General features: G+C 30.9%; 1 non-coding gene across 1 annotated transcript; it reads right to left on the minus strand.

Annotated features, from left to right (window-relative positions):
• Positions 1 to 1,003: 1,003 nt before the first annotated feature.
• Positions 1,004 to 1,075, minus strand: TRNAC-GCA (transfer RNA cysteine (anticodon GCA)). Its single transcript has one exon. It is a non-coding gene; the product is annotated as a tRNA-Cys (tRNA).
• Between the last annotated feature and the right edge of the window lie 9,728 nt (positions 1,076 to 10,803).

A 10,803-nucleotide genomic window follows, 5' to 3' on the forward strand; every position in this document is an offset into this window, starting at 1 on the left:
ATTTTCAATACTTAAACCTACATCTAAAAGCTCTAAATTTTTAATATTTAAAAATTAACTTTATCTTAATATGTAAAATACAAAATATGCTAATCAGAAACACGTAATTGATAAATAAAAAAAGGGGAAAATGTTAAACTTTTATTACCGAGTTTACATTCCCATTAATATAAGAATTAAAGGTTCAAATTATTACCATTCGAAATCTCTTTATCAAAGAGTAATCAACTGCCGTTCATACACATATCAATTATATTTTTATCTTAACAGAAGGCTTATCAATTACAGAGTTTTGTAAAAGATCAAGTTGATTGTTCACGATATTACTTGTTAGAAGTAGAAACAGTGACAGTTGTGGTGGCAACTCACTTTCTTTTCTATTAGAGAAAATAAAAGCAAAACAGCAAGTCACAGATTAGGAATTGGCATCCAAGCTGTTAATTACTTACACAAATACGCATTATGATCGTCTATTTAGAAAACAAAACTAAGAAATCAATAGGTGCTGATACAAAAGATTGCTTCATAATAAAAATTCACATCTTTTTTGTAAGCAATGAGAATTTATTTTTAAATATCTTAAATTAAGTTAAGCTTAGAAAAATAAATAAACTTTAACTATTTAATACTTAAAAAATAGATAATCTTCTCTACATTTACCATTACATATAGGCGATCATTTCTTTGAGGTGCTGTATCCCACAATGCTACAAATACCGCAACTACATTAATTTCTACTAAGACTAAAAGTAGAAATACTGTTATATTATTTTTATCTCGTATTAGCTTTTATGCATGAACTTTTGAAAGTCATATTGAGATGGCAAACAAGGGTAATAGTTTTATATAAAATAAGAAGATTAACAAGGATAGCACATGACATATTCCTAAAAACATTATAACTGGAATTCCTTCTCTAAGACTAAAAGGGAAAGACGACCAAAATTGGATTTCCTTCTCTAAAACTAAATGGGAAAGATATAAACAAAATTGGAATTATATAAGGACCCACCCGGATTCGAACCAGGGACCGCCTGATCTGCAGTCAGATGCTCTACCACTGAGCTATAGGTCCTTACACGTGAAAGCAAAGAACTCTAGTTTTGACAAATATCTTCTTCCACCTAAAGAAAAATATACTTCCAGAATATTTCGTCTTCATTAGCACGCAAAAACCTGTCTTTCTACAAAAATATATACATATGTAAACACCATAAACTGTTCCAAACGCGAGGAAGGATAAATGTGGGCGAAGGTTGTGCAATTTTAGCTTAAAGAATTTTAAACCCTAATTAACAAATCCAATATCTGCTGCAATCGTTTGCGTTGTCAAAATAGCTGATGAGCCTTTCTTATTCTTAATTTTTTGCATACATATTTCTTTGATGGATGTCTATAGACAACCTCATTCCTTTCTGTTTTATGGAAGGCTACATGCTGCTCCAAAACTCCCTAATTTACAGTATGATACAAGTCCTCATGAATCGCCAAAGTTCTACAATCATTTAAGTTGACACGTAGCTTAGGATATCAATACAAAACATAACATTAATGGCCCTTACTCTTTTATAATCTAAATCCTGCCCAAATACACTCATAAGGCATATCTATCATCTTAACAACAACTTCGTATCTTAATTATTTCTCTTCACTGTGAATCAAGGCAAAAATTTGCCGAAATTATACTCTTCAGTGATTTATAAGGATTTCTAACTTACTTATTATAATATCAAAATGTCTTCTTGCCTTAAAAGGAGACAGATCTAAATTGCCCAAACACGTATATGAGTTATTCAGATGTTATGGGCTTTATATTCCATATTTACTATTGGTTCTAACAAAATTATATCTACGTTTGATTTATCCCTAAGATCAATCTTAGTTTAATGGCGATATCCAAAAGAGGTATGATGTTCCGAGTTAAATTAACCTCGCGTAAAAATTTCATACATTAAAACATAATACTTCTAAAATTGTAGAAAAATCAGTTACAAACTATATCGAAATGGTAAAAAGGAGATCCTGAATTCGAGTCCTCTCTGTTCAATAGAATGTTCAACAGCAGTACCTGAAATAGACCAAAATAAATCTATTTATATAGACAAAGAAGAAAATTGTCGCGAGCTTGGTAAAACTAACTCAAGATGCAACAAGTGAATCATGGGTTAATGCTAAAGAAAGGCTTCACAATCAGCTTTACAACGAAAGATAATTTCTGAAGAGTCTATTCATAGGGCCCATGCAATTATTAGGACAACCAAACCGAAATATAGGACTAAACATTGTTTTTTTTATATTCTAATTGTCAATACTAAGCAAAATATTTCATTATTTCTCTCATTAGATTGCATAATAATTTTATAATTTATTTCATGTAATGATGCAATATATTTTTATAATTTATTGGCACGTTCTTTTTGAATAATTAACATAGAAGCTCTTCAGTTTCATTGGCGAAACCGCAAAACCGTATAAACAAATTTTCTATGTAATTCATACATTTAAAAAATAAAATAAAATAATAATATTAATTAATTAATAGGTAATATGAAACGTTAATTAAAATTGAATTTTATTAAGTCGAGAGGCTTTCTACAGTGGCAGCAAGTTTCAATGTAAACATTTTTTTTTTGAAAAAAAATTGACGATTATTTACATGTCAGAAAATAAAATAGAAATAGACTAAATATAATTATAATTAAAATTGTGAAAATTGCAAAGAGGAAAAGAAAGTAAAAATGAGACAGATGAAGAGTCTCAAATCATTTCCCCACCCTCTTAGACTCAAAGGATATCTCTCGGCTTATTTTATATAAATATAATATATATAAGCTAGTTTTACTATTATTCAACAAAGTATTTGGTACAAAATCGTTTGAAACTATCTTTTGTCAATAACGAACTTCATCTTTTACTATTATGTGTATGCCGCTATGTTAAATTCAAACTGCCTTGATTTTGCCAATCATAGCCATGTGTGTGTTATTAGTGTTACAGAAATTCTTAACTTATCATTGTATCTGGATTGCATGCAGAGTGATTCAATGCTAGGTTGTGGACAAAATAACAGACCATTCCAAGCAGTCCTTCAGAAGATCGAAAACCACCAGGGCCTAGGGCAGGAAACGGTTGCAAACACAGGCGTTGTTCATCAAAATGCAAAGTCTTGAAATATTGAACAATCATCGACACCCAGATCTTAGATCTCCCATGCGGTTGGAAGAAGAGCAGATTGGAATTGATAGCTCATACGATGTGAAAGAGGAGACTAAGTCTTAAGTGATGTAAAATTCTTTTGGGGTCCATTTGGCTGCAGGAATAGGAATAGTTATTCTGGAATAGAAAATGGGGATACATATTCCTATTCTCTATTTGGTTCAGTCAGAATTTGATGGGGAACTCACAGATCCCAAAATTTATGTTTTCTAAAATAAATAAAATTCGAATAGGAATACGTATTCCAATTCTACCTATTTAGATGGAATTGCAAAACCTCATTATTGGGCCAAAATTGGAATACGTATTCCTATTTTATTTCGTATTCCAATTTCAATTTGGTACATACAAATGAAGAATTCAAAATTTTAAGAATTTACATATACCTATTCCGCTTGTATTCCCGTTGGTATTAGGCCAATTTAGGTTGTAGTACTAAAGGGATGGATTGCACAAAGCCTAAATACAGAGGTATCCTAAAATTGATGTAAAATTAACTCTTCATAGTGGTTTTGGCAAATGAAGAAATTAAAGAAAGAATTCTATGTCCTGACATTTGAAATCTTGATAATAATCCCCTCTCAAACAATATTTTGAATAAATTGGAAGGACATTAGGCACGCTTATCCATATTGAACTAGAGGTAATTGATAGGGATTTGGGTAAATTCACAAGGTTAATAAAGATTCTTGCAATAAAAACAATCCTATTGTTGATTGGGATATTAGTGAATAGTGCAAAGTGGAGACAGTAGATTGAGGTCAAACTTGAAAATTAAAAATCAAGAAGAATATTTTTCATTCTTGTATTCACATAAAACTGTACAAGTACATATATAGTTGTGCATCATATGCATACAACTACAGGAAAGGAAAGAATCAATTTAGGAAAGAATAGTTTAGGAAAGAATCGGTTTAGGAAAGAATCAATCCAATATTAGAAACAATCCAATATTGCAACACTCCCCCTCAAGTTGGTGCATAGATATGCTACATGCCCAACTTGCCCAAAAACTTCGAGAACACTCGACTTGAAACTGCTTTGGTAAGGATATCGGCCAGTTGATCCTTTGATCAAATCTTAGGTAGCTCCACAATCTTCTCATCCAACTTCTCCTTGATAAATAATCTGTCTACCTCCACATGCTTTGTACAATCATATTGAACCAAATTATGAGCAATATCACATGCTGCTTTATTGTCACAATATAGTTGAATTGGTCACCCAGGTGGATAGCCCAAATCTCTTACGAGAAGTCTTAGCCACAATGCTTCACAAACTACAAGTGTCATACCTCTAATTTCTACCTCTGCACTTGATCATGCAACAACATTCTATTTTTTTCTTCTCCATGTAACAAGATTACCTCCTACAAAGGTGAAATATCCTAAAGTAGAATGCCTGTCATCTACTAATCCAGCCTAGTCAGCATCAATATATGCATCCACACTTTGATAATCCTTATTTTTAGTGAATAAAATTTCTTTTCCAAGAGCAAAATTTAGATACCTCAAAATGTGCATAACTGCATTCATATGTTGCTCTCCAAGATTATGCATAAACTAGCTAACAATACTTAATGCATAGGCAAGGTCTGGCCTTGTGTGTGCTAAGTACATCAATCTTCCTTCAAATCTCTAGTATCTTCCTTTATCAATTGGTATTTGATTAGACTCAATACATAAGTTCAATCCTTCTTCCACTAGTGTATCGATGGGTTGACATGATGACATACATGTTTCCCTTAACAAGTCTAAGGCATACTTTCTTTGAGACAAAAAGATCCCTTTATTAGATTGCGACACTTTGATCCCAAGGAAATATTTCAAAGGACCGAGGTCTTTCATTTCAAATTCTCTATAATCCTATAGAGCCCTCCTTTTTTCAGGATCATTTCCTATAACTATCATATCATCCACATACACAATAAGTGCAATGATCTTACCTTGCTGATTCTTTATGAATAAAGTGTGGTCTAAATTGCTCTGATGGTAAGCAAATGCTTTCATTGACTTTGTGAATCTTTTAAACCATGCCCTCAGAGATTGTTTCAACCCATATAGTAACTTCTTTAATCTACACACCTTTAGACTATGTATTTTTGGTATCATGTAGCCAGGTGGGAGTTCCATGTAGAAAGACATTCTTCACATCAAACTGTTCTAATGGGGTAAAAGTACAAAGTTGTGTCACCTTTTAAGATGACTTATCAGAATGACTAAATTTGAGTATTTCTATCTAAAAATCAATTTTGTTCAAACATATGATCTAGATAAATTCATTCTAACTAAGTTATATATGGTCTCACACTTTTCCAATTGAAAATGTCTATTAAATGCATGTTTTATACTAGTTTGTATCTAATTACTAAAGAAATAAAATTATTTTAGAAAACTGGCGTTTCAATAACTCTTACTATTTTTTATGATTTTTTTTAATAACATATAAACACCATTTTATAAAGGTCATAGTCAAGAATATTCTCATATAGAGTTTATAGTGTTTTAATTAGATAGAGTCTATTGTAATTGAAAAATTCTACTAGCACATATTTTAACACTCGAAAAGATGTTGGTTTTGAGAAGAAAAAAAATGTTAAATCATATCAAAAACTTTTAAAATTTATATGACGTTCTAGAGGAGAGAGTCCTCTTTTAGAATGTATAATGTTTCTCCTAGTTAGAATAGATTTGTTTTGAAATATGTGGTGGGAGATGAAAACTATCAATTTCAGGTAAGTTGAAACTTGAATAATTATAAAAGAGAAAATATAAGTCTAAAGATGATTTTTATTTTGATTGTTCTAGCTATATATCTTATCTATAACATAGTCTGAGATCAAAGGGAAATAGTTTTATTTCCATATAGTTTTGTTGTGGGAACTAGACCCCTAATATTCAAAAAAAATTAATTTTTGAAAAATTATTTTTAAAAAATAGGAAAATATATCAATTCTTGTTCCAATTAATTATTAAAAATTATAATCCTAAAACTCATCCATTTCTACACATTTTATTAGTTTACTTCATTTTCAAACTCAAAATAATAATACCAATTTTATGTCATTGAAGGTGAACAATTATACTTTCCTACGTATTATTTTCTTGTAATGATTTCATCTCCTCATTCATAGCAGCTTTCCACCTTGGATTAGCTAAGGCTTCCTACACATTATTAGGAATAGATATAGTAGATAATTGATTTACAAATGAATGATTTGATAATGAAAAATAATGGTTAGAAACCTTGTAGGATATTTAACTTTACCAGAAAGTTCGGGTTCATATGTGGACTTAGGGATACCTCTGGTGAGACATTGAGGTAGCTATTTTCTAGATGGTTTAGGAACATCCTTGGTAAGCAATTGGTGTTGTGTGAGGGACTCGAATGGAGGTGGACCCATAGCTTCAGTTTCTAGGTGTTCATCGCTACTTTGATCCAAAGTTTAACCTACTTCTTGATTAATAGTTTCCAAGAGTTCCCCTTCTTCACAGATGTCCAAGATACACACATCTTAAGAGATGTGAACATCCACATCTTCAAATATGTCCAAGCTACCTACATCTTCTAAGATGTGAACATCCACATCTTCAGAGATGTGATTATCATAGTTTAGAGTCTGAATTTCCTTCTGGTACTCCCCTTGAAGTTCAGGGTCAGAGGAAAAATACATTGAGACTTCATGAAAAATTACATCCAATGTAATAAACATTTTTTGGGTTAGAGGATGATAGCATCAGTACCCCGTTTGATAAGAAACATACCCTAGAAAGACACATTGTAGTGCTCGAGGAGATAACTTGTTGCACTGATGCTTATGGAGGTGTAGAAAAGTTATACAACCAAAGACATGAGTAGGTAAATTTGGGATAGCTGGAGCAAAAACCACCTTAGCGAGAGCCTAGGATGGTGTCTAGAAATCAATAGTGCTAGAGGGCACCTGGATGATCAAATATGCTACAGAGGCAAGTGCTTCACCCCAATAGGATAATGACATATGGGTTTCTATCAGAAAAGTACAAACAACCTCCAACAAATGACATTTTTTTTTCTCGACCACCCCATTCCGTTGAGGTGTATTGGAACAAGTAGTTTGATGAATAGTTTTGTGTGCTTCTAGATATTGTTGAAATTTAGAACTCAAATATTCGCCTCCATTGTCACTACAAAGAACTTGAACTTGTGCATTGTACTAAGTATGAATCATGTTATAATTTTTTTGAAATAACAAGTTTACCTCACTTTTAGACTTCATTAAGCATGCCCAAGTCATCCTAGTACAATCATTAGTAAAAGTAACAAACCAACATGATCCATGCAAGGTAGTGAGTTTGGACAGACCCCGAACATCAAAATGTATGATCATAAACAAAACTAGAGTTTTATTCAAAGTTAATAGAAGGGAAACATGATGGCTTTTTGCAAGTTCAAAAACATCACACCGGAAGCTAGAAACATCAAATTTTGCAAATAAACTAGGAAATAATTTCTTTAGGTAACCAAAGGAAGCATGTCATAGAAATTGATGCCATAACTAGATTTCAAATTTCTGCTTGTCCCCCTCAAAGCCATCCATTGCTAGAGCTTGATGCAACTTGTCTAAACTCTTTGACACCAAGTCCAAGTAGTACAACTTCCCTTGTCTAACACCACAACCGATCATTTTCCTCATTTGGATGTACATAAACACACAGAAATTAGGCCAAAAAATTACAACACAAAGTAAAGTAGCGGTGATTTGGGAAACTGAAAAAAAATTGTAATCCAAAGACAAAACCACTAAAATAGAATCTAGATTCAAAGTATCAATGAGAGGTAAGGATCCTTCTCCAATAACTAGGACTAGAGAGCCATTGGCAGTGGAAGCAAATTTTTGTGAGGATGGTTTAAGGGATGAGACTTGTCTAGAATCAAACATCATATGATCTATAGCACCAAAATCAATTATCCATGCACAATGAGAAAAAACTATAGACATATTTAAAGGCTTACCACCATTACCTACAACTACTACTAATGCTGAGATCTATCTAGTAAAATTATCCTCTATCTTTGTTTTAACAAATGTTGCATTGGAGGTCTTCTTGGAATTCTTCTTCCATGAATTGTGGTTATGATCCCACCATTCTAGATACCCAATAAGTTCAAAGTAGTGACTTTTGGTATGATCAATTTGATTGCAATGGGTGCATTTGTAGGTGGATCTATCAGCACCATTAGTGATCTCAAGAGAATTTTGCGGAGGCCCATTCTGATTAGATTAGTTTAGAGCTACCATGGCTAAAGCTTTAGTCTTTTCTGGTTCTCCAATCATTGGTGTGCATCGAATAGATTTACAGTGGACCAATGCATAACATGTTTCTAATTTGGGAATATGATCCTTTCTCAAAATTTCACCACAAATATTTTTGAAGTCACCATCTAATCCAATAAGAAAAATATGCACTCTTTGTCACTGAACTAATCTTTTGTAAGATTCAACATCATTCTCGCTTTCCATGATCACTTTATCATGATGATCGAACTCACCAAAATTTTTAATTAATTCTTCATAATACACAGAGAGTGTTTTGCCTTTCTATTTGGCAGAGAAAGTGCTCTAGTTCAAGACAAACACCTACAATTCATCTACTCCATCATAAAAAGCCTTAGAAAGAGCTTTCCAAATATCTCAAGCGGTGGGTAAGTGAATGTATTGCTTCATAATTTTTGGGGAGATAGATATCAACAGCCGTCTTTTGACCTTTTGATTGTCTGCATACCACTTCTCATATCCATCATCCTTCTCAGTAGGTGGCTATGAGTTACCACGACTGAAAGAGAGTTTCTCCTTCTTCGCAATACGCATCTCCATGATTTGATACCACAAATCATAGTTTGTTTCATTGAGTGTAATCCCTGCTTTGAATGATGAACCTTTAGATTTAATAATAATGGGAGCATATTTTCTCTCAAATACTTTCAAATCTAAATCAGCCATGGTTCAATGAAGGGATACAAATGATTCAAGCTTCAAAGCTTTGATACCAACTTGAAAATAAGAAATCAAGAAGAATATTTTTCATTCTTGTATTCACATAAAACTATATGGGTACATATATAGTTGTGTGCCATATGCATACAATTACAAGAACATAAACAATCAATTTAGGAAAGAATAGTTTAGGAAAGTATCAGTTTAGGAAAGAATCAATTCAATATTAGAAACAATCCAATATTACAATAGTCATTGAGGATAAACATTTTTCTCTTGCGTTTGAAGGTTAAGTCTCATTTTGTAGAGGAATATGAATCTTGTTGATTTCAAAAAAAAAAAAATTTAAAAATATATATTTAATTATTTTGAAGAAAAAGATTACAGAGGGTTGGATATAAAGAATTTAATGTGTAAAAAAATAATTTAAAAAACTAAAAAAGCATGTATCTAAAAATGTTTTACTGAAAATTTATCATAGATTTTGATAATAATATGATTTAGGACAATCAATATATCTCAAAATTATTTATAACATCATCCAAATTCTATATACGCTCGTGATTTATATATATATTTTTATTTTTTGTAATTAAAAAATATATATTGATAATACTTTTTAATAAAATAACATAAAATAATTATTAATATATATATATATATATATATATATATATATATATATATACATACATATATATACACATGTATGTGTATATGTATATGTATGTATGTATGTATGTATGTACATTCATACATACATACATACATACATACATACATACATACATATACATATAAATATACATATACATATATAAAGATGAATTTATTAAATACAATTATAAAAATGTATTTCTAAATATTTATGAAAATAGATACAACAAAAATTTCAATTACTAAAAATTTAACTAATTGGATAACACATTATCAATGATTATTTTGCATTTATTAATATGAAAATCAAGTAAATTAATTATATTTAATTTTAAAATAAATATGAATCAGAAAAGTCAACTAAAATAGAACACCTCTTCAATTTAAAGTTCATTTTTTTAATTTACAATCATAGGGAGCAATTTTTAATGAACATATCAATTCTTAAATGTAAGAAGAAAATATTGATTGTAATGAAAAAGAGGTTAATTGGGTCTTTGTACTAATTAAAAAAATGAATGTATGTATAAATAGCATGTGAATTAATAACCTTGTTGTATGGCCTTAGTTAGTAGCTTTGGAGTTATACAACATAGTGATCAGTAGGTTGTAGTGATTGAAAAAATAATGGCTCTTTCCCCAAGCTCATGTTTTGTAGAGAAAAGAGGGATGGTATAAAAGGTTGCCAGTTTCTTTTTCTTGAAAGTTTGTAGATCCTAATTAAGAAATCTATTTTGTGCAACTATCATAATCATTTTAGTCCATAAAGCCATATTTTTTCAATCATTTCAACATACATTCTACTATGGTAGGTGATGTAGTACAAGACTAGTGTGTCTACAAAGGAGATGACCAAACCCTCAACAAATATAATATATCAAAACAATACCAAGATACAATTCAAATGAATTTTTTTATATATTAACAATAGATCTTTAATTACATCAATTGAATCA

This window comes from Cupressus sempervirens, chromosome 7 (genome assembly GCF_028749045.1).
Source record: "Cupressus sempervirens isolate cs-2001-9-10 chromosome 7, ASM2874904v1, whole genome shotgun sequence".
Classification (NCBI taxonomy): domain Eukaryota; kingdom Viridiplantae; phylum Streptophyta; class Pinopsida; order Cupressales; family Cupressaceae; genus Cupressus; species Cupressus sempervirens.